Source organism: Cupressus sempervirens, chromosome 9 (genome assembly GCF_028749045.1).
Source record: "Cupressus sempervirens isolate cs-2001-9-10 chromosome 9, ASM2874904v1, whole genome shotgun sequence".
NCBI lineage: Eukaryota > Viridiplantae > Streptophyta > Pinopsida > Cupressales > Cupressaceae > Cupressus > Cupressus sempervirens.
Genome location: NC_143126.1, coordinates 45,674,812 through 45,701,288, shown reverse-complemented (window position 1 = coordinate 45,701,288; position 26,477 = coordinate 45,674,812).

Sequence of the window (26,477 nt, the reverse complement as noted above, 5' to 3'; positions counted from 1 at the left end):
GTATATCCCCTGACCTTATTAAAAACATATTGATCAATGAAAGGTGCTTTGCACCATAAATTTTAGTCTTATGACCCTTATTCCTACCATACATGCAATAGCGATTGTCATTCAAAAATTTAGGCTTAACCTTGGGTTCATAAGGTTTATAGTTATATGGTAGTGTAATGATCTTATTTGATATCAAAGTATTCAACACTAGTTCAAGTGAGTCTTCTCGAGGTGTACATGTGTGCTTAGATTTGGAAACCCATGATGGTTTACCTCTACTAGATTGATTAGATTTTTTTGAGTTAATATTCTTGGAGAAGCATATTATTTTGTAGTGTGAATGTCATTGGTCAATTTGATCATATTAGGCTCCTTAGGAATTGGAACATAGTTGTAAGGAATTGGAAAATTGTTGTTTCCTAAGTTCATGTTGCAATTAAGGGACAAGGTTATTGATAAATATATCAACTTTTTAGCTTCAAGGATTTGCATTGGATGTCATGAATAAAGCTTCCTCCATCACTGAAGAAAGGAAATAGAATATTTTTCTTGGTGTTGTTTGATGTTTCATAAGTCTATCATAGTGATTGCATGTTGAATATTATTGGAATAATGTTGGAAATACCTTTTTCCATTTTATCAAAAGGCATAAGTGGAGGACAAAATTTTGTTAACCATTCCATACCTTGCCCACTAAGACTTCTAGAAAAAAAGGTTTATGAGATAATTGAGTTCATGCAAAAATTTCATACTTAGTGCACAAAAATACCTAACATGATCATGATGATCTCTACTACCATCATATTTTTCATACTTAAAATATTCAACTTTACAAGTAAAAGGATACATTTATAAGTATTTGTCAAAATGAAAAAGACATATACACTCAAGTGAAAAAGATGGCTTAGGTTTCTCTTGCTCATTTTTCATGTGTAACACATCCTTCCTCATTTCTTCCATTTGTTTCATAACAACTTCTAAAGGTGAAGGTTCCTCCTTTTGAATCAAGTTGTAAACATTGAGGTTGTGTAGAAATTTTACTCCTTGAGAGAATAAGTGCATGAAGTATATCTTTTTCTTGATCCAAGTTGAATTTCATGAGCTTTTGTTAATATTTAACTTGTCAAAATTGTAAGATCTCTTCCTTAGTGGTTTCTAAATCTGAATCATTATCTTGTGAACCATGTCTAGTATGTTCTGACCTTTGGGGTGAAAGTGAACAATGTCTAGAAATTTAATTCATTAATCTTTGAGAAAATTTTCATGCTTCTTCTATACAGGAGATTGTTTTCCTGATTATGTATGTTGTAACCATTTGTCTACCATCCTAGAAAGGAGTTTGTTGATCCTCTTTTCATGCTCCTCCCTAGATAATGCCAGTGAGATACTATTTTAAAATCTATGTAAATAAAATTACTAGCATAGACCAAAAATTAGAAACACCAACTATAGGTTTCCCTAACCAACCAAGAACAAGTTTGAAGTTTTAAAGGCTTGGAACAATTGTCATTTGATGATAGTTACATTATGGGCTACTTTTTAGGCATAAAAGGTTGTCCTCTTGCATTTTTCTCCACATTTTTTCATAGCATCAATAAAGTAAATTGAAGATTAGAATATCCATTTGGCTTCTCTATAACATATAAAAAGATGAGGTATGGTTATTTTGTACCAAGTCTCTGCTGTTACACTTTGGGCCACTTTTTAGGCATAAAAACCCCTCCATTTACAAAGAAACTATATGCCAACCATAAGACTTCATAAATTATCTTAATATGATCCTAAAATAAGGATTCTTTAATTGTATTGAACCCATCAACTCTCTATATGTGTTTTTTATGAAACCCTCAACAAACAAGGCCAAAAAGTAGGGCCTCTTCAAATCTAACCAAGAGATCACTTCCAGGACCTATTAGTTGATCCTACACCATGTTTATGATGATTAATTTTACTATTTTACATAAAACCATGGCCTCCTTTAGGAATATCTCCTACTGCTATACTTATGGCATCAAATTTAATGCATTTTCATGCACCTAAGCACTCCAAACTTGTCCAGTTGGATGATCATGGGTGCAGGGCACCAAGGAAAATAGATAGGTGTCATCCTAGTTGTGAATTAGGAAAATGGTTTCAGATTGATGTAATAAGACCCACGATGTAAGATCAATTGGACTCTAGGTGCACTAGTGATACATGGTGATTTTGAGGCTACACTATATCAATGCTTTATTATATTGTTATGATGAATGGTGATCTAATGAATAAGAACCTAACAAATCTAGAGGTCCAAAGATGTTCAATTGTCATAGAATTAAGGATAAGACATTGAAATAGTGAGGGTTTCCCTTTGGAGAATGTGATAGTTATAGCATTATGGCAATAGTAGTGTTAAAAAAGATGACAATAAGCGCTCTAAAATTCATGGCCTAAATGAGCAAAGGGATTCCAAAAGATGTCAAAGCAATGAAGTTCATGGTTGTCTTGGTGGTGATGTGAAAGATGATTTGTATAGTAGACAAAGCACCAAATTCAAGAAGTTAAAAAACAAAAAGGTTTTGGAAAATAGTTTGTCATAGATGAACATGGGACATGCATCCCATTATCTTAAAGCACTGGCATAATACACTTTTAAGGATATTAATGCCATGAAAGTAGAGCCTTAAGTTAGGAGACATGGATTGAATGAGGTCAAGAAATATATATATGAAAGATCTATGTAATAGCTAAAAAAATTAGATACTTGCAACCTCTATATTCACCATGCATTAGTTATAGTTTGTGACCAAGTTTTGGAAGGTTTTGTAAATTTCTTCAAAGATACCTGTCTACTGCTAGTTCTGGAGTTGTTTATCATGAAAGGGCTATAAGTTTGGCCTCCACCATGGAAATTCCATGGTCTTCTAGATTTAAAGGCTACAAACCCTAATATATTATATTATGCAAGCAAGGGGCTTGAAAATGAGTGCAAATAATTCTTTGACCAAGCCCTAGGCGAGCTAGGCAATGCCCGACTAGGGACTATCAACAAAGAAAGAGCTCTTGAGAGAAAAGGTTGAAGAATGAAGGCTTTTCCTTCTGATAGATTGAAGAGGGGTATGAGGAGGTTATAAGTTGTTGAGGAGGAGTCTTGATGATGTGTGAAAGGTGTCTTAAAAGTGGGGACAACAGGCAGCCAAGAAAACCCTACCAAACTCTCAATTTTTTTTATTTTTGTTGTATGGCCTGTATGCACCCTATGATCCTAAAATTCCTTGAGCATGGGTCCTATGTATCAATTTTTCTTAAGGACAAAGGTGTTGAAACTCTAAGACAAAGGAGCTATTAGTCCTAAAAATCCAGGTGGAGGCCTAATTAGGGGCTCTTCTTGTAGCCCTTTTATGAAGAAATCTTGAAATTAGGTACAAACCCATTGTTGTTATCCATTCAAGAATAGTAAAAGTGTTCCAATAAAACCTTAGGAAATCATGGAAACCTTGGTTGGACTGGGGAGTGCTATGGTACCCTAGTAGACCTATAAAACCTTGGAAGGGATACTGTTCCTAGAAGAGTAAGGGAGTGATGTTTCAAGTTTGGATTAGTTAACCTGGTGAGGAGGTTGGGCAAGGTTAGGTGATGTTCTAAGTAGCAAGAGATTATATATACCACATAGATTTATAGAAAACACCAAGATCCACATATAATATACAAGGTTGCATGAGAACAAGAGTACTTGGGCTACTTAGGGTATGGGTACAACTATTTTTTATAATAGGGGACATGGGCACTTGGGTATGTCAAACTTTATTTTTAATTATACTTTTATATTTATAAAAAAACCTAAATTTATGAGTCATGACAATGATTTTTCAAATCAAGAACAATGATAAAGTTTGTAAATGTAATTTATTGTTTTTAGTTTCAAATTTGTTATATGTTTGCAATTATAATTTATGATAAATGTTTAGATGCATAACATAGAGGGCGGATTTAAACATGAACAAGAAGATCATAAATTATATGACAATGACATATTGCAAATGATAAATTTCTAGCTTTAATACTAATAAAGTTTATTGTTGATGAATATTTAACAAAGTTTCAAACTGATTAGGTATTGAATTAAACTTGATAAACAAATAACAGAGAATTAGAACTTTAAACATGAACAAGATCATAAATCATATAACGATGACATATTGGAAATGATAAACTTATGCCTAAACAATGATAAAGTTTATTGTTAATCAATATTCTATCAAAGTTTTGAACTGATTAGGTATTGAATTAAGATTGATAAACAATGACCTGATACACAAACAAAATACTAAAAAAATAATCCAAAATCTAAATCAAGGTCCTTAGCTATGATGCTCTCCACCGAGTACCTAGTACTTGGGATATGTGTACCCAATACTTGGGTACTAATACCAAGGGTGTACCCATGCAACCTCATAATATATTATGATAACCAATAATGCCATAAATGAATGAACATATAACATATTATGATAAAAAATAATGTCATCCATGAACGAACATATAATATATTATGTTAACCAATAATGCAATACATGAATGAACATATAATATATTATTGTATGCATGAATATGCGGCCTCTGCTAACACACACACTTCAACATGGTCATTGTATGCGGATTCATCCCGAAATGAACATTGGATTGTTCATCTGAAAATCAGCCGGGAAAGCGACCTGTTGCCTTCTATCTAAAGGGAATTGCTTGTCAGATATCCTCAGATTCGAGGTGTTTAAGCAACCAGACCCTGTAAGAACGAAGGATTTGAATGCAATTTAAGCTATATGAATGTGCAAGTAATCTACATGAAGTGCAAGCAATTAATCTAAGAAATAAAAGACATCAAACTAAAAATGTATGCATTATTAAGCTAGATGAATTTAAACTAAGAATGCAAGATGTATGTAAAAATATGAGCAAATGTGAGTATGAATTCCAGCAACAATTCGATGCAAAATCTCCAAATTCATCCTCTCAAAATAAAGAGATGAGGGTCTCTTAAATAGACTTTCCTGGAATCCATCAACAGTTGAGATCAATTTCAATCAACGATCAGGATTAAAGGTGAAGTTCAGTCATAAAGGAAGATTTCCAAATTAAAGGGAGTTAACTAATTTAATTTGAGTAAAATAAGGAGTTAACTGATTTAATTTGAGTAGAAAAAGGAGTTAACTAATTTAATTTGAGTAGAATAAGGAGTTAACTGATTTAATTCCTTTTTGATCAACAGTGAACTGGAAATTTCCCTTTTTTGAATTGAAGAGAGATTTTGGTGAGATATTTAATTTAATAAAATGAGATATGTTCTCATAATTACCTTTTTCATTTAATTAAATAATTCTATTTAATTAATTAGGAATGACTTCCCATTTAATTAAATAACTTTGTTTAATTAATTTGAAGTAAGTTCTCCATTTAATTAAATAATTTTGTTTAATTAATTAAAATAGGCATATTTATTAAATTAAATAAATTTAATCCCATAGTACATTAGTCTTAGGATATAATTTAATTTAATAAAATGAGATATGTTATCATAATTGCCTTTTTCATTTAATTAAATAAATCTATTTAATTAATTAGAGGCAGTTTTCTTATTTAATTAAATAACTTTATTTAATTAATTAGGAATGACTTCCCATTTACTTAAATAACTTTGTTTAACTAATTAGAATTAAGTTCTCCATTTAATTAAATAATTTCATTTAATTAATTAAAATAGGCATATTTATTAAATTAAATAAATTTAATTCCATAGTACATTAGCCCTAGGATATAATTTAATTTAATTAAAGTACAATACTTATTAATTAAATTAAATATTAATCAATAGGTTTAAGGTAACTAATATGAGTAAATACTATAGGAATTAAATAATAAGCATGATGAATGTAGATTAGGGTTTTCTGCATCTAACATTTAAGTCAAGTAGTGAGTAGCAGAATAAGAATTTGCCTAGTGAAATAGGACTTAGGATTGATCAGAAATAGACCAAAATTGGTATCATGGCAATGAGCTGATTTTGGGGTATTACATTTTGCCCCTTTTTGAATGAATGTGCAAGTAACACGTTCAATTCAAAGAAAAATTAGAAAATGTGATTCGAAGATGAGATTGGTGTAGAACCAGAATCAGTATGCAAAGAACATTAACAAAATAAAGTAAACATTCAAAAACCAAAAACTAAATCCACATATATTCTTAGACAAAGAAAGGAAATAAGAAGTGCAAACCTCACAAGAAAAAGCACTCCATGCTTTCTTGATTCTGTAGATGTGTCCTTTTGCTGTGGATGTATGCTCAAGATGCTCAAAAGCTGCTTCAATGGAGATGGGTAATGGCAAATTGGTAGCTTTGTGAGCTCTCAATTTGGCATTATAAGGGTAATATTGATGGCTTTGGTTCTCAAAATAGCATGGTAACTTTAGCTCAAAGATTGTTGATGAAATGGCTTGGGATGGGATTCAATTTATAGGCTAAGGGGTAGAGGGGTGGAGGGCTTAGATGCAAGGATGGATGAAGGCTTAAGGAGGGCTAGGATGCACTCAAAGGAGAGCACATGGATTGTGCTTGTTTAGCACCAATGAGAAGGTGACACTTGTCACAAGGAGGATGAGTGTGAGAGGGTAGGGTAAAGGGTTGGTTAAAGTCATGATGAGTGGGGTTGAGAATGTAAGAGGGATGTAAGAGGAATGAGTGTGGAAGAGGGAAGAGTGTGGAAGATGGGTGTAAGAGTCATGAGTGGGCTTGTAAGAGTCTTTTATGTTTTGTAAGAACACTCATGACTTAGTGGTTGGGTTTTTTTGAGGGGAGACTTTGGTTTGGATTAGGAAAGTCTTAAACTTGTTTAAGGAATGTGACAACATTAGGGGGTGGATTAGGCTTGGGTTTAGGATTAGATTAGGGATGTTAGAGATGTGCAAGTGGATGGCATTAATGAGGGTGGGTGAGTTAGTGGCTAAGCTTGGTTAGTATGGGTGGATGGGGTGGATTAGGCTAAATGGAGGATTAGAGATAGGTTAGGGGTTTTTGAATTTGAAGATTTCATTTATCAAATAGATTTATTTAATAAATGAGGATTCTTGGAATTAGATAGAAGAATAGGATTTAATTGATAAATAATAGATTATTTGATTTATCAATTAGGACTATAGATGATTAATTAAATTAATCAACTAGGGGATGACAAAGGATTAATTAAATAATAATTTAATTAATGATGCCTTTAGAGATGGCTAAATTAGATTACCAAAGCAGTGTAATCAAATTTAGGTGTCTACATTTTGCCCCTCTTTGACATAGTGTTGAGACAACACTATTTCAAAGAAGTTTGAATGAAGACAACATGAGGAAGATGTTTTAGCAACAATGTTGCCCCAATCTCGGATAAGAAGAGGAGAGACTAGACTTAGATGATGCCCCCTCAAGAAGGCGGCGGGGAGAGAAATGAGGCTTGAAAACTTCTTGAAAAGTACAATAAATTGAGATGAGCTGAGATGCTGGTTGGTGAAGAGAAGGGGCTGAATTAGCTCAAACTCTCACTACGGGAGAATGATAAAGGGAAATCAGAGGCACAATAGTAAAGCAAGCTTAAGACTTTCCAAGAATGGGGGGGTGGAGATGGAGGAGCGGAGCGCTATAAAAGGAATCCATTGAAGCTTTTTGAGTGGGGGGATACTTCAAAGAGAAGTACCACCATGTAGTTGAGCACTAGATTTGCTATAGGACTGTTGGTTAATTGCCAAGGTTACCAAGAACATCAAGGCCTTTTCACCAACCGTCCAGAGGACTGACAAACTGACTCAAAACAAACACACAAGGATTACCCCAGTATCACACATGAATCCCAGAGGAAGCAGCGTGGAAACGACACTAGTTAACCCACAAGCAGAAAAAGAAAACAAGCAAAAGACCTGATCAAGACCTTACGCTCTAATTGCCCCATTCGTAGCATACCATGATATGGAAGATCATGGCAACCTTGAGGAGGGAACAAGGAGATTGCTTGGAAAAGATATTTCAAGACCCAAAAGGGAAGATCCCAAATCACAAGAAAGTGAAAATCCAAAAGAGAACTGTTTGCCAACGAGATGGGTAGGATGAGGTACTAACGGACCAAGATCAGACATGAGGAAAGCTATATCCTGCAAAAATCTATCAGAGAGCACCTAAGCTGATGGATCTGGATGAGTGATGCATCTGGCAAGCTGAACTAAGAAGGATAACACTTTGGTGATAGGAGATCTAGCTAAAGGATGCATTGGAATATATAACCAAGGTGTGCGATGTGTGCAAGATGTTGACCAAGTATGAACTAACATGAAAGCCGGATAGATACAATGATACTAAGCTAAAGAGGATGTACAAGCTGACAAACCAAGATATGTTACTCATGTTTTGTTTTTTTGTTTTTTTTATGAGATGGAAATGTTTGTGAAGGATGGGATGTCTATAATAGTTGATAGGTGGATAGGTAGATGGTTTGTGAAAAGCTTAAGGAAAATGGGATTCTGTGTGTGCATGTGATAGGATGCAGGCTAGGATACAAGATTATTTACAAGCTGGAATATGGTACAAGCTTTGGACAAGATTTGGATATATACAAGGTATGGTACAAGATTTACAAGGTATAATACAAGCTTTGGTACAAAATTTACAAGCTGTACAGGAGGTATTGACAAGCTGCATCAGATTTTGGATATTTGATTGGAACACCAAGGGAACAAGCAGGTGTTTTATGGGATGGTGGGTGGATGGATGAGGGATAGGATAGTGATAGATAATGGATTAGTCTTTAGCACACAAGGCGTCTGAATTACCAGGTTTTCACCAAGATACCTATCCAAGGCGCTTGAATTGCCAAGTTTTCACCATTGGATGCTTATTTCTCTTTACTATTTTTTTCTTGTATTTTTCAAAAGTTGGGTATACCAAGGATCTTCAAGCATAGAACTTCTTGAGATGAATGATGTTAGTGGGATCATTCAAGAGTTCTCCTTCTGGTGTAGATAATTGATAGGCTTCGGAGCCAAAGGAGGCAGTAACCACATAGGGACCAAGCCATGTAGGTTCAAACTTGCCTTTCTTTTCTCGATCTGCTTGGACTTTCATATTTTCTTTGAGGACCATGTCACCTGGCTGAAAGTGTCATGGGAGCACCTTCTTGTTGAAATTCCTTTTGAGACGAGTTTGATAGATTGTGAGATGGTCATAGGCTTGTTGTCTCTTCTCGTCTAAGAGATCTAGCTGGGTGAGTCGAGCTACTCTGTATTCTTCATCTGAGATTTGCACTCGCAAAGATATGCGTAGTGAGGGAAGTTCAACTTCTATAGGTAATACCGCTTCGACACCATAGACTAGGGAGTATGGAGTTGTGCCTGTGGATGTACGGAAGGAAGTTCGATAGGCCCATAGAGCCAGATTTATTTGAAGGTGCCAATCACGGCCGAAATCATTGACAACTTTCTTTAGGATTTTGAGGAGGATTTTATTAGTTGCCTCTGCCTGGCCATTACCTTGTGGGAAATATGGGCTAGAAAAGCGGTGATGGATGCGGAGGGAAGTGCATAATTCTTCCATGTTGAGATTTTCAAAATTACCTCCGTGGTCAGTGAAGATGGTGGATGGGATGCCAAAGCGGCAAACAATGTGGTACAAGATGAACTTGGAGACTTGAACTCCTATAGCTGAGACTAGGGGAACTGCTTCCACCCACTTAGTGAAATAGTCTGTAGCTGTTATTATCCATTTATGTCCATCAGATGAGAGAGGTGTGATAGTTCCAACTAGATCAAGGCCCCAACAAGCAAAAGGCCAACGTGGTGCAATAGGTTGTAGATCCTGTGCTGGAGCGTGCACAAGATTTGAATGCTGCTGACATGGGAGACACTTTCTAACAAAGTCACAAGAGTCTTCTTCAATGGTAGGCCAATAGTAGCCTGCTCTAAGGATTTGTCGTGCTAGGACAATACCACTCGTGTGGGCACCGCAAAGTCCAGAATGTACTTCTTTTAATGCCATCGTAGCCTCATTTTCATCTAAACATCGAGAGAGAGTATCGTGATAACCTCGACAATATAGGGTATTGGCTATGATAACATAGCGGGATGATTTTCGGATAAGGTTCTGGCATTGGGTGCGTGTGAGGTGAGGGGATATGATACCATCGTTAAGGTAAGTGTGAATTTCATGGTACCAAGGGGATTGGGGACCAACCAAGATACAAACATGGTTTGAATCCTCATTCGCATAAGCGGGTGTGAGGAGCTGCTCAACTAAAAATTCATACTGCGTAGCATCTTGGGGAATTTCCAAGAGCGAGCCGATAGTGGCCATGGCATCTGCTGCCTTATTCTGCATTCGAGGTACTTGTGTAAACTGAAGCTTTGTAAAATGCTGGGTCAGCTGATCAACTAGCTCTTTGTAGGGTAATAGCTTTTCATCTTTGGTTTGATATTCATTTAAGACTTGTTTGATGATGAGCTGGGAATCGCCAAAGATTTCTAACTCAGTGATATTCCATTCTGCAGCTATCTTTAATCCTGCTACAAGAGCTTCATATTTTGCTATATTTTTGGTGCTAGGGAATTGTAGCTTGAAGGCTTTTGGAATGTAATCTCCTTGAGGTGTAACTAATAATATTCCTGCCCTTGATCCATGAGAGGTGTATGAGCCATCAAAATAAAGCTTCCATGGGGGCTGTTCTTCAATTAGGCAGATATGCTCATTTGGAAATTCTGTGAGCAAAGGATATGCATCTACTTGAGGTGCATCAGCTAGGTGATCTACTATAGCTTGCCCTTTGATTGCTTTTCTGTCCACATACTGGATGTCAAACTCACTTAGTAGCATAACCCATTTGGCCAAATGGCCTGTAAGTGCTATTCTGGAGAGCATATACTTGAGAGGGTCAATCTTGGAGACTAGTTGGATGGTATGACTTAGCATGTAGTGGCAAAGCTTTTGAGTTGAGAAAACAACTGCCAAACAAGCTTTTTCCATAGGAGTGTAATTGAGTTCATAACCAACTAGGGTTCTCCTGATATAGTAGATGGCTCTCTCTCTGCTATAATCATCATGTTGTGCTAAAAGTGCCCCTAGAGCAGTAGGTCTTGCTGATATATACAAGATCAAGGGACGACCAGGAATTGTTGGAACCAAGATAGGGGGATTGGTGAGATACTGCTTGAGCTGATCGAAGCTGCGCTGACATAAAAGATCCCACTTGAAGTTCTCATTCTTCTTTATCAAGTGTGAAAATGGTGTACACTTATCTGCAAGTTGGGAGATGAAGCGCCGGACAGATTGAAGTTTTCCCTGAAGAGAGCGAAGCTGTCGCAGTGTCTGGGGAGGAGGCATGTCTAAGATAGCCTTGACCTTTTTGGGGTCGATCTCTATACCCCGTTTAGAAACTATGAAGCCTAGAAGCTTGCCAGATGTGACCCCAAAGACACACTTCTTGGGATTTAGCATGAGATAATATTGGGCCAACCTATCAAAGACTTTTTTCAGGTCAGCAAGATGATCCATGAAGGTGTGAGATTTGACCAGGATATCGTCCACATAATCTTCCAAAATGCTATGGATAAGATCATGGAAAATGGCTGTCATAGCTCTTTGATAGGTAGCCCCAGCATTCTTTAGGCCAAAAGGCATCATGGTGTAGCAAAAGGTTCCCCAAGGGGGTAGTGAATGCTGTCTTATGCTGATCCTCTTCTGCAATCTTGATCTGATTATACCCAAAAAATCCATCCATAAGGGACAGGATTTCATGTCCAGCTGTAAGATCTACAATCATATCTATGTTGGGCAAGGGAAAATCATCCTTTGGACAAGCTTTGTTAAGATCTCTAAAATCAGTACAGATTCTGATGTCACCGGAAGGCTTAGTGACAGGGACCATGTTGGAGATCCATTCTGAGTAGTCAATAGGTCAGATAACCTTAGCAACTAACATTCTTTCTAGTTCAGCTTTGACTAGTAATGCCACCTTGGGGTGCATTTTCCTAAGCTTTTGTCTGACGAGCTTGATCTTTGGATCGACTGCAAGATGATGAACTACAAGCTTTGGATTGAGTCCTGGCATGTCCTGATATGACCATGCAAATCGGCCAATGTTCTCTCGTAAAACCTCAAAGAGGAGGTCAGCTTGGTCTTGTGATAGGGATGCAGCAATGTGAACAATTCTAGGGATCTCTGAAGAACCAATGTTGACTTCTCTAGTATCCTCTATTAGAATAGAAGACACCTCTGGTCGATTATCTTGAGGAGGCAATACTAAATCCTCATGTTCTGCTTGTGGCTCTGGATTTTCTTGCTGAGGGGTTCTCTTTGCTGCCTTAGCTAGTCCCAGATTTACCTTAGTTCCAGTTTTGGGTGTATCGAAACTAGGTTGGGGATTTTCTCCAAAATACCCCTTGGGATCTAGCTTGTAGATGTAGGCAGAATCTAGCTTTGTCTTCTTATGAGGAGTTTCAGCTCCCATGAATCTTAGAAGCGCTTCCTTTGATGCGAACTCATCAATATGTATGACACTTGGTTGGTCCCAATCTATGAGTTGTGGATGAGCAAGTGGTAGGTCAATGCGATGGATGGATAGTTCTCGAAGAACAGAGTCTCCTAGGAAGATTTGGTTTGGGATATCGTCGCAGGATCTCTTTTCAACTTCCTCAGGAATGTCTTCGATTTTGACAAGGTCGCGGTGGATGTTCAAAAAAGCGTGACCATTCTCGTTGGTGCCCCCAGTTGTGGGTATGCCAAAGCCAAGACCTGACTTTATTTCCCAATCATGTGCTTCGATGGGACATTGCATGCCCCTTTCTTCTGGGCCTAGTCCACCTCCTTGATAGTTCCATTTTTCAGTAACGAGCTTATGTTGTTGGGGATACTTCTGGCTGAAGTGATCAAGGCGTGCTTGATTTCTTGGAGGTGCATCCTTATGTAGCCAATTGTTGATATCTGGAGTGAGCTCCTCATGAAGAGGGGTTTTTGAGGACACAAAGGTGGTTGGGCCAAACTGTTTGTATCGAGGAGGTGGAATCTCCTTAGCTTTGTGATATGTTGGCCGTCCATGGGTATGTGGATCAAGTGGGATTGCTCCGACAGCAAATGCATCTGATAGACTATATTCTCCACATCCTTTGTTGTTGATCTTTACAGTAGATAGGGTGGAGGCAAGGATGGTTTTTGCATCATTACAAGTGTGGGATGAGCTAGCGATGGCTGTGCCAATGTCTATTCCAGGGCAATGGTTTTTATATGAAGCTTCAACCGCATTGCAGTAAGCAAAGGGTTCTGGATCGGCATGGATGGTTACCTCAGTGCCTTGATGCGGAAATTTGATGCATTGATGGTAGGTGGATGGGACGGCCTTCATAGCATGAATCCATGGGCGACCGAGGAGGATGTTAAATGGTAGGTTTAGATCAACAACATGGCAAACTGTCTCTTGAATGACTGGCCCAACCTTGATTGGTAGCAAAATAGTCCCTTCTGTGGTCCTTTCCAAGTTGTCATAAGCTTTGATGGTGGTAACCTCACTGATCATATCTGCCTCAGTATACCTAGCTTGTTTTATGAATTTTAGGGTGCAAATGTTCAAGGCTGATCCATTATCTATCATTACTCTTTTCATGGCAAAATTGGATACCATGATGGCTATGCGAAGCGGAATGGTGTGATCTGGCTCAACCGCAGGTATGTCGGTGGGTTTGAAAGATAGGGCACATGAGGATGAAAGGTGTCCAACAAGATTACGAAAATCAGTAGCATTGATATCAGAAGGGACACAGGATTCTATGAGAGCACTGTCAAGGATGTCTTTGTACACAGGACTAGTGCGGAGAAGGTCTAAAATGGATATTTGGGCTGGCATATTCCCAAGGTGTTCCAAGATATTGTATCGGCTTTTTGATGGAGCTGATGGTGTTGATGAAACTGGTGGGCCTGTGATGTTAAATTGCGCTCTTCGAGTGGTGACCACACACTCATTGTCTGGTCCTCGGATATTGATAACATTGACAGAAGGCTCTTTCTCAGATATACAACCTATAAGGCTACCATAGTCTATATAGGATGAAGTGTGGTCATTGTTCTTCCCATGCTGTTGGTTTGGCTGGCGGTTATTGGTGTTGTTTTGGATAGGTGCTTTTCTAGGATTTTGGTTGTTGTGTGGAGGAAAAGCATTTTGATAAATCTGTAAGCTTGCATTGGGAGAGGTTTGGGCACCAACAGTGATTTCCTTCTGATCAATGAGGTCTTGCACATAGTCTTTCAGTTTCATGCATCTGAGGGTGGTGTGACCGTTTACCCTATGGAACTTGCAATACTCATTGTCCTTGTACCATGCAGCTTTGGATTGGCTTGGATCAATTTGCTGGGTAGGAGGAAATTTGATGAGGTTTTCCTTAGCCAATTTCTCAAAAATAACATCCAATGGCTCACCAAGGGGTGTATAGTTTCTAGGTGCAGGTTGGAATCTGGGCTTTTGCCCTGCAGCTACATTGATGGCATTAGCTTGATTGTTAGACCCTTGAAAGTTGGGTCTTGTATTGTGGTTTTGATAGCTTTGGTTATTTTGTTGTTGGTAATTGGTAGCTTGTTGGTTGTTTGTTTGATATGGTGGGTTAGACTGGTTTTGAGAAGGACCAACGATATTCACATGTCTGGTGTCAGTAACCCCATCTGTTGCAACATGCTTGTTTTTGTTCCAATACCTAGACTTGTCATTGGAATGTGATTGATTTTGGTTGGCCTCTTTGTAAATCTTTACCACAACATCTTTGATGAGTCCTTGCTCAAGGATCATTCCTTTCTCTTTGATATCCTTATAGGTCTGCAAACAGTTCATGGTCATGTGGTGAGCCAAGCTGGGATGTGCATTATCAATAAAAATTTTCACCACATGGCGTTCTGGCAAGGTACAGGATATGCGGGTGGTAAGGGTTTGCCATCTTTGTAGGTATTCGGCAAGGCTTTCTTCACCTTTTTGCTTGGTGTGGACAAGATCAACTATTGATAGCTCTGTTTCAACAAGATGGGTATATTGGGCTACAAATGCCTCAGATAATTCAGCAAAGTTTTTAATTGTGCCATAGGGGATTCTATAAAACCATTCAAGAGCTGGTCCAGCCAAGCTTTTGGGAAAAAGGCGCAAGAGGAAGACATCATTGTATGCCACGTCCTGGCAATGCATGTAAAATTCTTTGATATGTGTGACAAGGTCTCCTTTTCCTCTGAATTTGTCAAATTTAGGTACCTCAAAGTGTTCGGGAAATGGTGTCGTGGTAATGGCTCTGTCAAATGGGTAAGGACACACATTCTCAAACTTGAATGTCTTTGGATCATTCCCTTCTTGGATGGCTTTCAGAGCTATCTTCATTTGCTCCCACTCTGAATTGATAAGTGATGGTTGGGGTGCCCCCAATGTAGGAGTGCCTTGAGGTAGGTATGTGCTGGATGGGGCCATTGAATATGGATGGTTATGAGGGATTTGCTGATAGGGATTGTACATTGTTTGGGCAGCTGCATGGTGGATGACGGGTTGTTGAGGGGGAGGTGGCGCATATTGCTGCATGTGTTGCGAGGCTTGCTGTTGATATGGGATTTGAGGTTGGGATTGAGGAACATAAGCTGGCTATGGGGTAAACGGATTGCTTTGTGGAGGTAAGGTATAAGATGGTTGTGAGGCTTGGGGAAAGGATCAGAGGGCTTGTGGGGTTTGACCAATATATGTGGGTTGTGCCCCCATTTGGGATGGCATCTACAAATAATTGGTGGTTGGCTGGGGTGGTGGATTACCTCCTAGAAGTGGCATTGAAAAGTAGTTGGTAATTGGAGGTAATGGATTAGTTGGTGGTGGAGGTGGTGGGAATTGAAAGCTTGGGAATGGAACTGATGGGGTTTGATAGCTTTGTGGCTGGATTTGGAAGCTTGGTAGAGTGGTGGTGGGAGCTGGGGTCACTTGGGAGCTTGGTAGAAGATTGGCAGTAGCTTGTGGGTTTTGATAGCTTTGTGGAGTGAAGGTAGTAGCTTGTGGATTTGTGGCTGGTGGTATTGAGCTCCCGAGACCTAATGGAAATGATGGGATTGTGCTTTGGGCTGTGGTGAACAAGCTGGGGGCGATGAAAGGTTGATTACTTGGCCCCATGGGTGGCATCCCTGTTGTATATTGCTGAGGTTGGCCAAAGATGCTAGCACTAATTTGGGAGATGGGTGGATTTGGAAGGCTAGGTGTGGGAGTAGCAGCAATAGTGAAGGGGGTGAACGGTGAGATGTTTTGGGTAAAGGGGGTTTGGAGTGGAGAGGTATGAACCAAGGATGGAGTGGTGGTGGCTGGGTTGGCTTGCGGCATGGAGATTTCAACTTGGGTGGATGATGGTATGTTTGGGTCTGTTGGGTCATATGGATTGGCTGGAGGCTCTTCTTTTGGAATATATTGAGGATAATTTGGATCATAAGAGCCTATGGGTGGTGGTAGCTGCCCAAACAATGGGTGAGATGGATCTGATAATGGAGGGGGTCTTCCAAAGTCAAAGGTTCCTACATTGTCCCTTCGAAAATTAGCCATGATTGTCTCTTTGTTTTTGTCTATAATGGCATTTACCAATACTGCATTTCTTGGTTGGTTCATGAAAGCTTCAATGTCAGTAGGTGATGGCATAGCTTGCTCTGGGCTGAAGGATGGCTGAGTGCTCAAGGGGGGTGAGGCTGTTCGATCCAAATGATAGGGCTCCATTGTTTCTTTCTTCTTGGCTAAGCGAGTGACGGGTGGCATGAAAAATGCTCCTAGGGATGAGATGCAATAATGTTGATGGATGCAAAAGGGGGAAGGCTTTTCTATGCAAATGATTTCCTAGGTTGAGGCAAAGCTATATGACAAAACCTAAGGAGGATTGGGTTGGGGATTCTAACTTCAAAGATATGTTGTCAAAGTACAAAAGGTATGCTTTCCTATGTGCAAGCTTGGTGGTGATTGTGTCAACTTAAGGATAGACTGATGATCCTTTAGGAAGAACACGAGATTGACCACTTGTGAATCCCAACCTCTAGCTCAAGGTGATGAGGGATAACAAGTGACAAAGCTAGATTACCCTAGACAAAGCTCTGTCAAAGGGATAACCTTGGTGAGATTGGTGGATTTGGAAGATTTTAGGAATGGCAAACTTTTAGCAAGGTGACAACAATTTTGAAAGCTTAGATATGCAGAATTTCAATTACTGGCTAGATGGTATGATTCTAAATGATATGGATGAGCTAATAATGCTTAAGGGGATAACTTAAGATGGCTGGCTTTTCTACAAAGATGACTCTAAAGTGAAGCTTATCCAAGAAGATGTGGAGAAACAAGGGTGTCTAATCATAGAAATCATGCCTTGTTGGTAAGGCATAAGCAGGATTAACTCCTGGATGTTGGCTAAATTTGATGGTGCGCTCTAACCAGGCCTCTTGAAGTGCTTCGTCAGTAGCTTTGTCCTCTGCTTTGTGGAGTTTGGAAATTCGTGGGCTTGGTGTTATTTCTTTTCTCTTGGCTGAAAGTTCTTGGTATGCTAGAGATGGCTTGAGTTTGACCTTGTGAAACTTCTGTTTGGGTTTGGGTTGTTCTGACACAAATTATTGAATTTTCTTGGCTTTGGGAAAAAACTCAGTTGTTTTGCTTCAACTTGTTCAACTTCCAAAATAGGCAGTGACTACGCTAAGTGTGCCCTAAGCTAGGATTGACCAAGTTTGGCAAACATTCATTCAACAAGTAAAATAAAAACAAGCAATAGATAGGAACACCCAGATAGAATTTTGTGGTTCTCAGAATGTGATACTTGCGCCAAGGAGTGTGTATGTTCTACCAATGTTTCGATCAGTCACTCCAAACACATTAACATCCTAGATGGTTTTCTGCAAGGCTGACAATTGGTTTATCTAGGGATTCCTCGATATACGCAAGGTACGTGAGGCCCAAATCCGTAGATGAGACCAAAAGGATGTCACACAGCCGAGAGGAGCGGTAACCCACTTCTCCTCTTTCACTTCTCAAGGGTATAAAGTTCCTTGAGGCTTAGCCCGAATGACAAAATCTTGATCCCAAGAGAGGTGTCTTTCGATTCACCTCCCGATTCTTATACTCCACCGGAGCGCTGGAGTTGAGGTCGTCCAAGGGGTGATGAAATCCCCAAGCAAGCCTCCTAAAAGGAAATAAGGTTTTGGATCCTAATCTTATGCACCCAAGATGGCCTCGAAAGACGACAAGGGGAGAGAAGACTCGGATGACCTTGGGCTAAAAAACACGCTTGTTCTTTTACCAACTGACTCTTATGTGTGCTAATCTAGACTTTGCAAGCACTCATGTTTAAGAGACAATGTTCAATTCCAACTTGAAGTGCCAACAAAAGTAAATCGATCGAAGAATGCAAACAATAAGAAGAGTTAGGGTCAACAAAAGCAAACTCGCGCGCCCGGAGGCCCTCCACGTCAAGTATCGATTAATTTTCTTTAAGGCATTCAAGATTGAGTGTGAGTTTGTTTTAAGCCCAAAACCAAAGTGTGTGAGATTCAATTTCAAGTGCGCGCCCGGAGGCTCTCCACGTTAGTTGTTGTTCAATTTTAGTGCCCAAACTTGAAGTGTGATCGATTTAATCTAGAGTTTTGGCCATTTAAGAATTTTGATAAAGTTAAAGCAAACGTTCAAAGACCAAGTGAGTGAGTTAGATTGTGGAACATTTAACACCTTTTTCAAGTAGACCCATCCCCATAAATGGCGCTGAGATTGCAACCAATGGTTAATATTTGATGGGTGATTAGAAAAGAGGTGAGTCCAAGGAACTACTCAAATTAATTTTTGTAAATTTGTATTTTAACTTAACAAAGTTTCTTAAATGTCCAAAAATCAAACTTTACCTAGATTGCATGTGAAAAAGAGATTTGTTTTGTTCAATTTTAGAAGCTCCAAATGAAGTGTTTGATATTGTAATGGTTAATTGATCCTTGGCATTCAAGATTGGATTTTTTGTTTTAAGCATGCATTCCAAATAAAGTTGATTTTAATCCATGACATTCAAGAGTGTGTTTTGAGCAACATTCATTCAATGGAAAATGTGTTTAACCATTCAAGTTTTTTTTTTTTTTTAGCAACATGCATTCAAAGACAAATGGTTAAACATTCAAGTTCATTTTTTTAGCATCATGAAAACCTGCAAGAAACATGGTTAGTGGTTCCATATATGCTCCAACCTGCAATGAGACCAAAAAAAAAGCAATTTAGTTAGTTAGCCAAAATCTTCAAAAATCAGAGCTTAACTATGGGAACATTTTTTTTAACTTTTTTTGTTGTTTTTTTCTACGCGTAAAAATGCTTAAAATGGTCTAAATCCTACGGAACCACTAAAAGTCAAATTTTGATTTATACTCTTTTTTTTTTTTTTTTTTTTTTTAGCTACAAAGTGCAGAAATAATAAAGCAGAAATGGAACATAAGCAAGCAGAGAAGACAGTCTGTCAAAATACGAAGACGCTGAAATACAGAGATGCCAAAATACGAAGAGGAAAAAATAGATTTGCAGCACAGAACACAGGTGACAAGCAGAGACGCCGATTTGCGCGGATGCGGATTTTCGCAGACGACGATTTTCACAGACGCGAATTTTCGCAGATGTCAATTTGCGCAAACGCGGATTTTTGCAGACGTCAATTTTCGCAGACAGAACAGGTTGCAAATGCCAAAACTGCACCAAAAAAGCTGAAAAATGCAAATTTTTTTTTTTAGATGGTATTTCTTCTTCCTAAGTGCGTTCTTTAACCTGCAAAAACAAGCAAAACACCCTCACAGCACACTCAAACAACAACAAACATTAGATGGTTAGAAAAATGACACATAGATCAAAATAGATGATTAAATGACCCATAGTGGGGTCCCACCGGGCGTGCCAAAATGTAGAACCAGAATCAGTATGCAAAGAACATTAACAAAATAAAGTAAACATTCACAAACCAAAAACTAAATCCACATATATGCTTAGACAAAGAAAGGAAATAAGAAGTGCAAACCTCACAAGAAAAAGCACTCCATGCTTTCTTGATTCTATAGATGTGTCCTTTTGCTATGGATGTATGCTCAAGATGCTCAAAAGCTGCTTCAATGGAGATGGGTAATGGCAAATTGGTAGCTTTTTGAGCTCTCAATTTGGCATTATAAGGGTAATATTGATGGCTTTGGTTCTCAAAATAGCATGGTAACTTTAGCGCAAAGATTGTTGATGAAATGGCTTGGGATGGGATTCAATTTATAGGCTAAGGGGTAGAGGGATGGAGGGCTTAGATGCAAGGATGGATGAAGGCTTAAGGAGGGCTAGGATGCACTCAAAGGAGAGCACATGGATTGTGCTTTTTTAGCACCAATGGGAAGGTGACACTTGTCACAAGGAGGATGAGTGTGAGAGGGTAGAGTAAAGGGTTGGTTAAAGGCATGATGAGTGGGGTTGAGTATGTAAGAGGGATGTAAGAGGAATGAGTGTGGAAGAGGGAAGAGTGTGGAAGATGGGTGTAAGAGTCATGAGTGGGCTTGTAAGAGTCTTTTATGTTTTGTAAGAGCACTCATGACTTAGTGGTTGGGCTTTTTGAGGGGAGACTTTGGTTTGGATTAGGAAAGTCTTAAACTTGTTTAAGGAATGTGACAACATTAGGGGGTGGATTAGGCTTGGGTTTAGGATTAGATTAGGGATGTTAGAGATGTGCAAGTGGATGGCATTAATGAGGGTGGGTGAGTTAGTGGCTAAGCTTGGTTAGTATGGGTGGATGGGGTGGATTAGGCTAAATGGAGGATTAGAGATAGGTTAGGGGTTTTTGAATTTGAGGATTTCATTTATCAAATAGATTTATTTAATAAATGGGGATTTTTGGAATTAGATAGAAGAATAGGATTTAATTGATAAATAATAGATTATTTGATTTATCAATTAGGACTATAGATGATTAATTAAATTAATCAACTAGGGGATGACAAAGGATTAATTAAATAAGAATTTAATTAATGATGCCTTTAGAGATGGCTAAATTAGATTACCAAAGCAGTGTAATCAAATTTATGTGTCTACAATTGGTTCTGAAGGTGATGACATAGAGACTAATTGATAAGCTTTTAAGGACTATCTCTAGAATAGAGCTTAATCCCAAGGAATCCAAGAAGAATGCCTAGATACCTAAAATTGATTTGAAGACGAGATTAGTTTCAAAGGTGATGACATGGAGACCAATTGATAAGCTTTTAAGGACTATCTCTAGAACAGAGCTTAATCCCAAGGAATCCAAGCAAAATGCCTAGATATCTGAAATTGATAGCATATAAAAGACTATCTCCAGAACAAAGCATAATCTTTAAGGATCTAGACAGAACATCTAGATACCTAAAATTGAAAGCATTTAGAAGATTATCTCCAGAATGGAGCTTAACCTTCAAGGATCCAGATAGAACACCTAGATACCCAAGAGATTAAAAAAAGATAACAAGGTCCAATCATGAGTCATAGAATCATCCCCAGAATGAGGCTTGATCCTCAGGAGTCAGGGTTTAGACTATCCCAATACCTATCTATCGAACTCTAAGAAGAGTTGTTATAAGGTTGATCAATTGATGAAAAGATAAGATAGATGGAAAAGATGCCAGATAGAAGGGAACAAAATGCCCTGAGTGATGAGATGCCCCAAGTGATAAGGACATAAGATAGAAACCAGATGCCCCAAGCAATAGGTATTCAATGATGTAATCATCCTGCCCCCTCAGGAGTGAAATTGAAAGATGACACACCAGAAATAGATGTGAAGCAATATAGCTATAGATACAGAAGAAATCTGAGATTCAACATAATGTAGAAGAGATCAGAATGATCTGAACAATAAAGAAGAGATCAGAAAGATCAGAAGAAATATGAAGAGATCAGAATGATCTAAAGAAATATGAAGAGATCAGAATGATCAGAAGAAATATGAAGAGATCAAAACGATCTAAAGATATATGAAGACATCAGAATGATCTGAAGAAATATGAAGAGATCAAAATGAGCTAAAGAAATATAAAGAGATCAGAATGATCAAAAGAAATTTGGAGAGATCAGAATGATTTGAAGAAATTTGGAGAGATCAGAGTGATCTGAAGAAATTTGGAGAGATCAAAGTGGTTTGAAGAAATGTAAAATTTGATTCGACGTGATTTCGAGATCCAAAAGACCAAGTTTGAGTTGAAAAGATTCCAAGAATCACAAAGTATCATAAAAATTTGGAATGCACAAGCATTCCATTACATTGGTCCCAAAATTGTAAAATGCATTTTTGAGCGACTTAAGTGTTTCAGATTTCGAATTTGATCTCGAAAATGGGTTTAGAACAACCAAAGTAGCGAAAAGAGTGATTAATCAATCATTTGTGTAGTCATTGAGGAATCTGATGCATGTGGAGTATGAACAGAATGACCATCGAATTGCGTGGTTATGCAAATGAAGTATGTAATGCAAGACTATATTAAATGCAACCCTAGGTTTGGTTACCAAGCCTTGATGATTTATCATCACTGGATATAAAATAAAGCTGGTATATTATACAATTCCCACTGACATTGCAATCATGGAAATATGAATATAACATACATTATTGGTTTCTCAAGATTAAATGTAAGCATTCAAGGCACAAGAAGCCAGAATGACCAGAATATTTGTCCCTTTTAATGTAGCAAGTTAACATAAGAATCAAAGCATAGATGCTAGGATGACCTAAATGTTGCTTGCATAATAGACACACCAAACACACGGGAGATCCATCTTATGCTACGTACTCAATATTTATACTATCCGCAATGATCCTTGCGTTCGTAACCTAAGACAGAAGTGTGCTATATATACTTGCAGTTACCCGTACGTTCACTTAATAGGATGAGTATCAGTATGTACTATAGCATGAAGAGTTCACTCCAACAAACAAGGAGAAGAACCAATGTCATTGATGTATTTGTATAAAAGGAGTTGAGGTACACACGACCATCCAATACAAGATGGAGGCTCTTATAGTGGACACTTCTTTTATAGGAACATATCAACTTGTTGGAACTAAAACACATACAAAAAGCCAAGAAAAGATCATGCCCCTAGTCATTACTTCTCTAGTCGAAGATGACATCATTGAGTTGCTCGAGGAGATATGATAAAGCAAAAAAAAAAAAGAAAATAAAGAAAAATCCCAGCATATCCAAACAAGTATATCATTTTTGAGTTCATTTTTTTCGGGATTGATGTCAAGTATCAATGTCTAGAACATGTTGAAAGAAATCTCTTCAATAGGGTGATGACAGTAGGCAGACATAGTCAGAATTACTAGTGACTGAGGTCAAAGAGGAATCTTCACGATGAAGAACCTAAAGAGGACTAAGCGACAGTATACAGACACAGCCAGGACGACTAGTGACTGATGCAAAAGAGATCTTTCATAAAGGAATCTTTAGACATGACACAAGCAATGGTAGGCAGACACAGCTAAAACAACTGGTGACTGTTGCGAAAGAGATTCTATGAGGAGAATCTCGAAAAGAGAGTGTCACTGGTGATAGTAGGTAGACACAGTGAGGACCACTAGTGACTGTCACGAAGGAGATTCTATGAGGAGAATCTCAAAAAGAGAGTGACACTAGTGGTAGTAGGCAGACGCAGTCAGAATGACTGGTGACTATTGCGAAGGAGATTCTACAAGGAGAATCTCAAAAGGAGTGATACTAAGGGGGACGCCCTCGAGCTATGACAAGACTCAATCCGTGGATACATGAGCAAAAAGTAGGAAAGCAAAAGCATGAAAGTGACTGTACAGAATAGCCAGAAGATGCACTGCAAGATGGAGCATTGGGATCAACAGGCACCTGTTTACCAGGTTTTCACCTTCCTGGCAAGATTCTCTTTTTTTGCTACCATGATGCTATTTCTAGGTTTTCACCAATGGCACTTTTCTATTTTTCAATTTTTTGGTATTTATTTATTATTATTTTTTTTAATATTTTTGAGATTTTTCAATTTTTTTTGGTGTTACCAAGGTGCCTATTGCTAGGTTTCACCAGGGTAACAAATTTTTTTTCATGACTTTTTCTAATTTTTAGATTTTTTTCAGGACATACAGATATATACAAAGAGCTTGCTGGGATTAAATCAAATATAAAACCGCTTCAGGTGGAGAGTGTTGATAGGCTCTTTAAGCACTTCTCCTTCGGTTGTGGAAAGCTGATAAGCGCCAGATCCATATACTACAGTAATGATGTAAGGACCTAGCCAGTTTGGTTCAAACTTTCTGTTTTGCATTCGTTGTTGTTGATTCTTAGGGTTCTCTCTTAGGACAAGGTCACCCAGCTAGAAGTCACGTGGCCTGATTCTCCTATTGTAGCTTCGTGCCATTCTTTGTTGATATTCTCATAGATGATCACATGCCACTTTTTGTTGTTCATCTAGTAACACAAGCTCTTGAAGCCAAGCTATCCTATAGTCATCATCAGTGATAAGGCCTTTCATGGAGATTCTCAAGGTAGGAATCTCAACCTCTATTGGAAGCACAGTATCCGCCCCATACACCAACACAAAAGGAGTCATGCGTGTTGGAGTTCTAATGCTTTTTCTACATGCCCATAGGGCTATATATGATCAATGTTAGTATGCTAATAGAAACCAAATTTAAATAAAGCTTCTACAAACTAAACAAAATTCATAAACTTCAAGATAGACTAAGATGAGCTCTCAATTGAAAATATGAGCCATTAATGGGCTCTCTCAATGAGAAGCTCTCTTGTTGAGTGGCTTTATCTAAATGGATAGGATGTATGCTCAATATGCTTCCAAAGGCTTCAATGGATGATTGTGGATTTTTGGTGTGGATAGATGGCTTTAGTATGGATTTGGCTCTCAAAATAGCATTATAACTTTACTTCATGGATTGTGTTAAAATGGCTTGGGAGAGGATTCGTTAAATAGGAAAAGGGCTTGAGGGATGGAGGGCTAAGATGCAAGAAGAGATGAAAGCTTAAGGAGGGCTAGGATGCACTCAAAGGGGAGCACATGGATTGTGCTTGTTTAGCACCAATCAGGGAGTGACACATGTCACAAGGTGAGTGGATGGAAGGAAGGGCAAGGATGAGTCAACAAAGGAGGCTCAAGGGATAATATCTTCATAAAGACCCTTCATAAATGGCTTGTAAGAGCAATGAATAGGCTTGTAAGAGTCTTTATGGCCTTGTAAGAGCATTTATAGTTGGGTGGTTGGGATATTTTGGAGGGAGTTGAGATTGTTGACTTTGCTTGGCTTAGGAAAGTCTTAAGCTTGCTTAAGGAATGTGACAAGGTTAGGGAGGGATTAGGTTTGGGTTTAGGATTAGATTAGGGATGTTAGAGATATGCAAGTGGATGGCATTTAATGAGGGTGGGTGAGTTAGTAGCTAAGCTTGGTTAGTATGGGTGGATGGGGTGGATTAAGCTAAAAAGGGGGTTTAGAGATAGGATTAGGAAGAGGATAAAGTCCTTCTAGAAGAGTCTAGAACTTCATAACGTTTTGAGGATAAATAAGGTTTATTTATCTCAAGGGTTTGGGTTGAGGAGATATTTATTAAAACATAATTAATAAATATGAGGGTTAATATTTAATCTTAATTAAATATTTTGAGTTGGGATTAAGGGTAGAAAATGATGAGATTAGCCTTTAATCGAAATTAAAGAAGGATTAGAAGATTTTGGAAGAGGTTAGTGGTCATAAGGAAATTGGCAAAGTTTTGGGCAAAAAATAATTTTTTAATTTATTTTGGGATTTTTGGTCAATTTATTAATTAAATAATTAATAAATAAGGAAATAATGTTTAAATAAGATTTAAACATTTTTGGGAGGGATTCCTTAATTAAATATTTTTAATTAAGATAAAGGGATTTAATGGCATAAAAATAAATAAATAAATTAAATAATTAATTAATTAATAAATGATGATGTCATCAGAGACTTTTTTTCAAAAAATAAAAATATTATTTTCTAAAGGATTTTTAGGTGTCTATAAGGGCCAGATTGATCTGGAGATGCCAGTCTCTCCCTGACTTATTGACTGTGCGATGAAGAATTTTAAGGATTGCCTTATTGGATTCCTCAGCTTGGCCATCACCCTAGGGGTAATAAATGGAAGACCAATGTTGTGTAATCTTGAATTTCTTGCATAGTTCCTTGAGGTCTTTATTTTTCAACTTTCCTCCATTGTCAGTAATGATTGAGGACAGTATACCATATCTACAGATGATGTAGTTTGTGATAAAAAGTGCTACAATTTTGCCATCAACAATTGTGAGAGGGACTGCCTCTACCCATTTCGTGAAATAATCTGTAGCAGTGATAATGAACTTATGTCGATTGGAAGAGGTTGGGTGAATCTGCCCCACCAAGTCAAAGGCCCATTATTGAAATGGCCATCTTGTAGTAGAGGGAATCAAC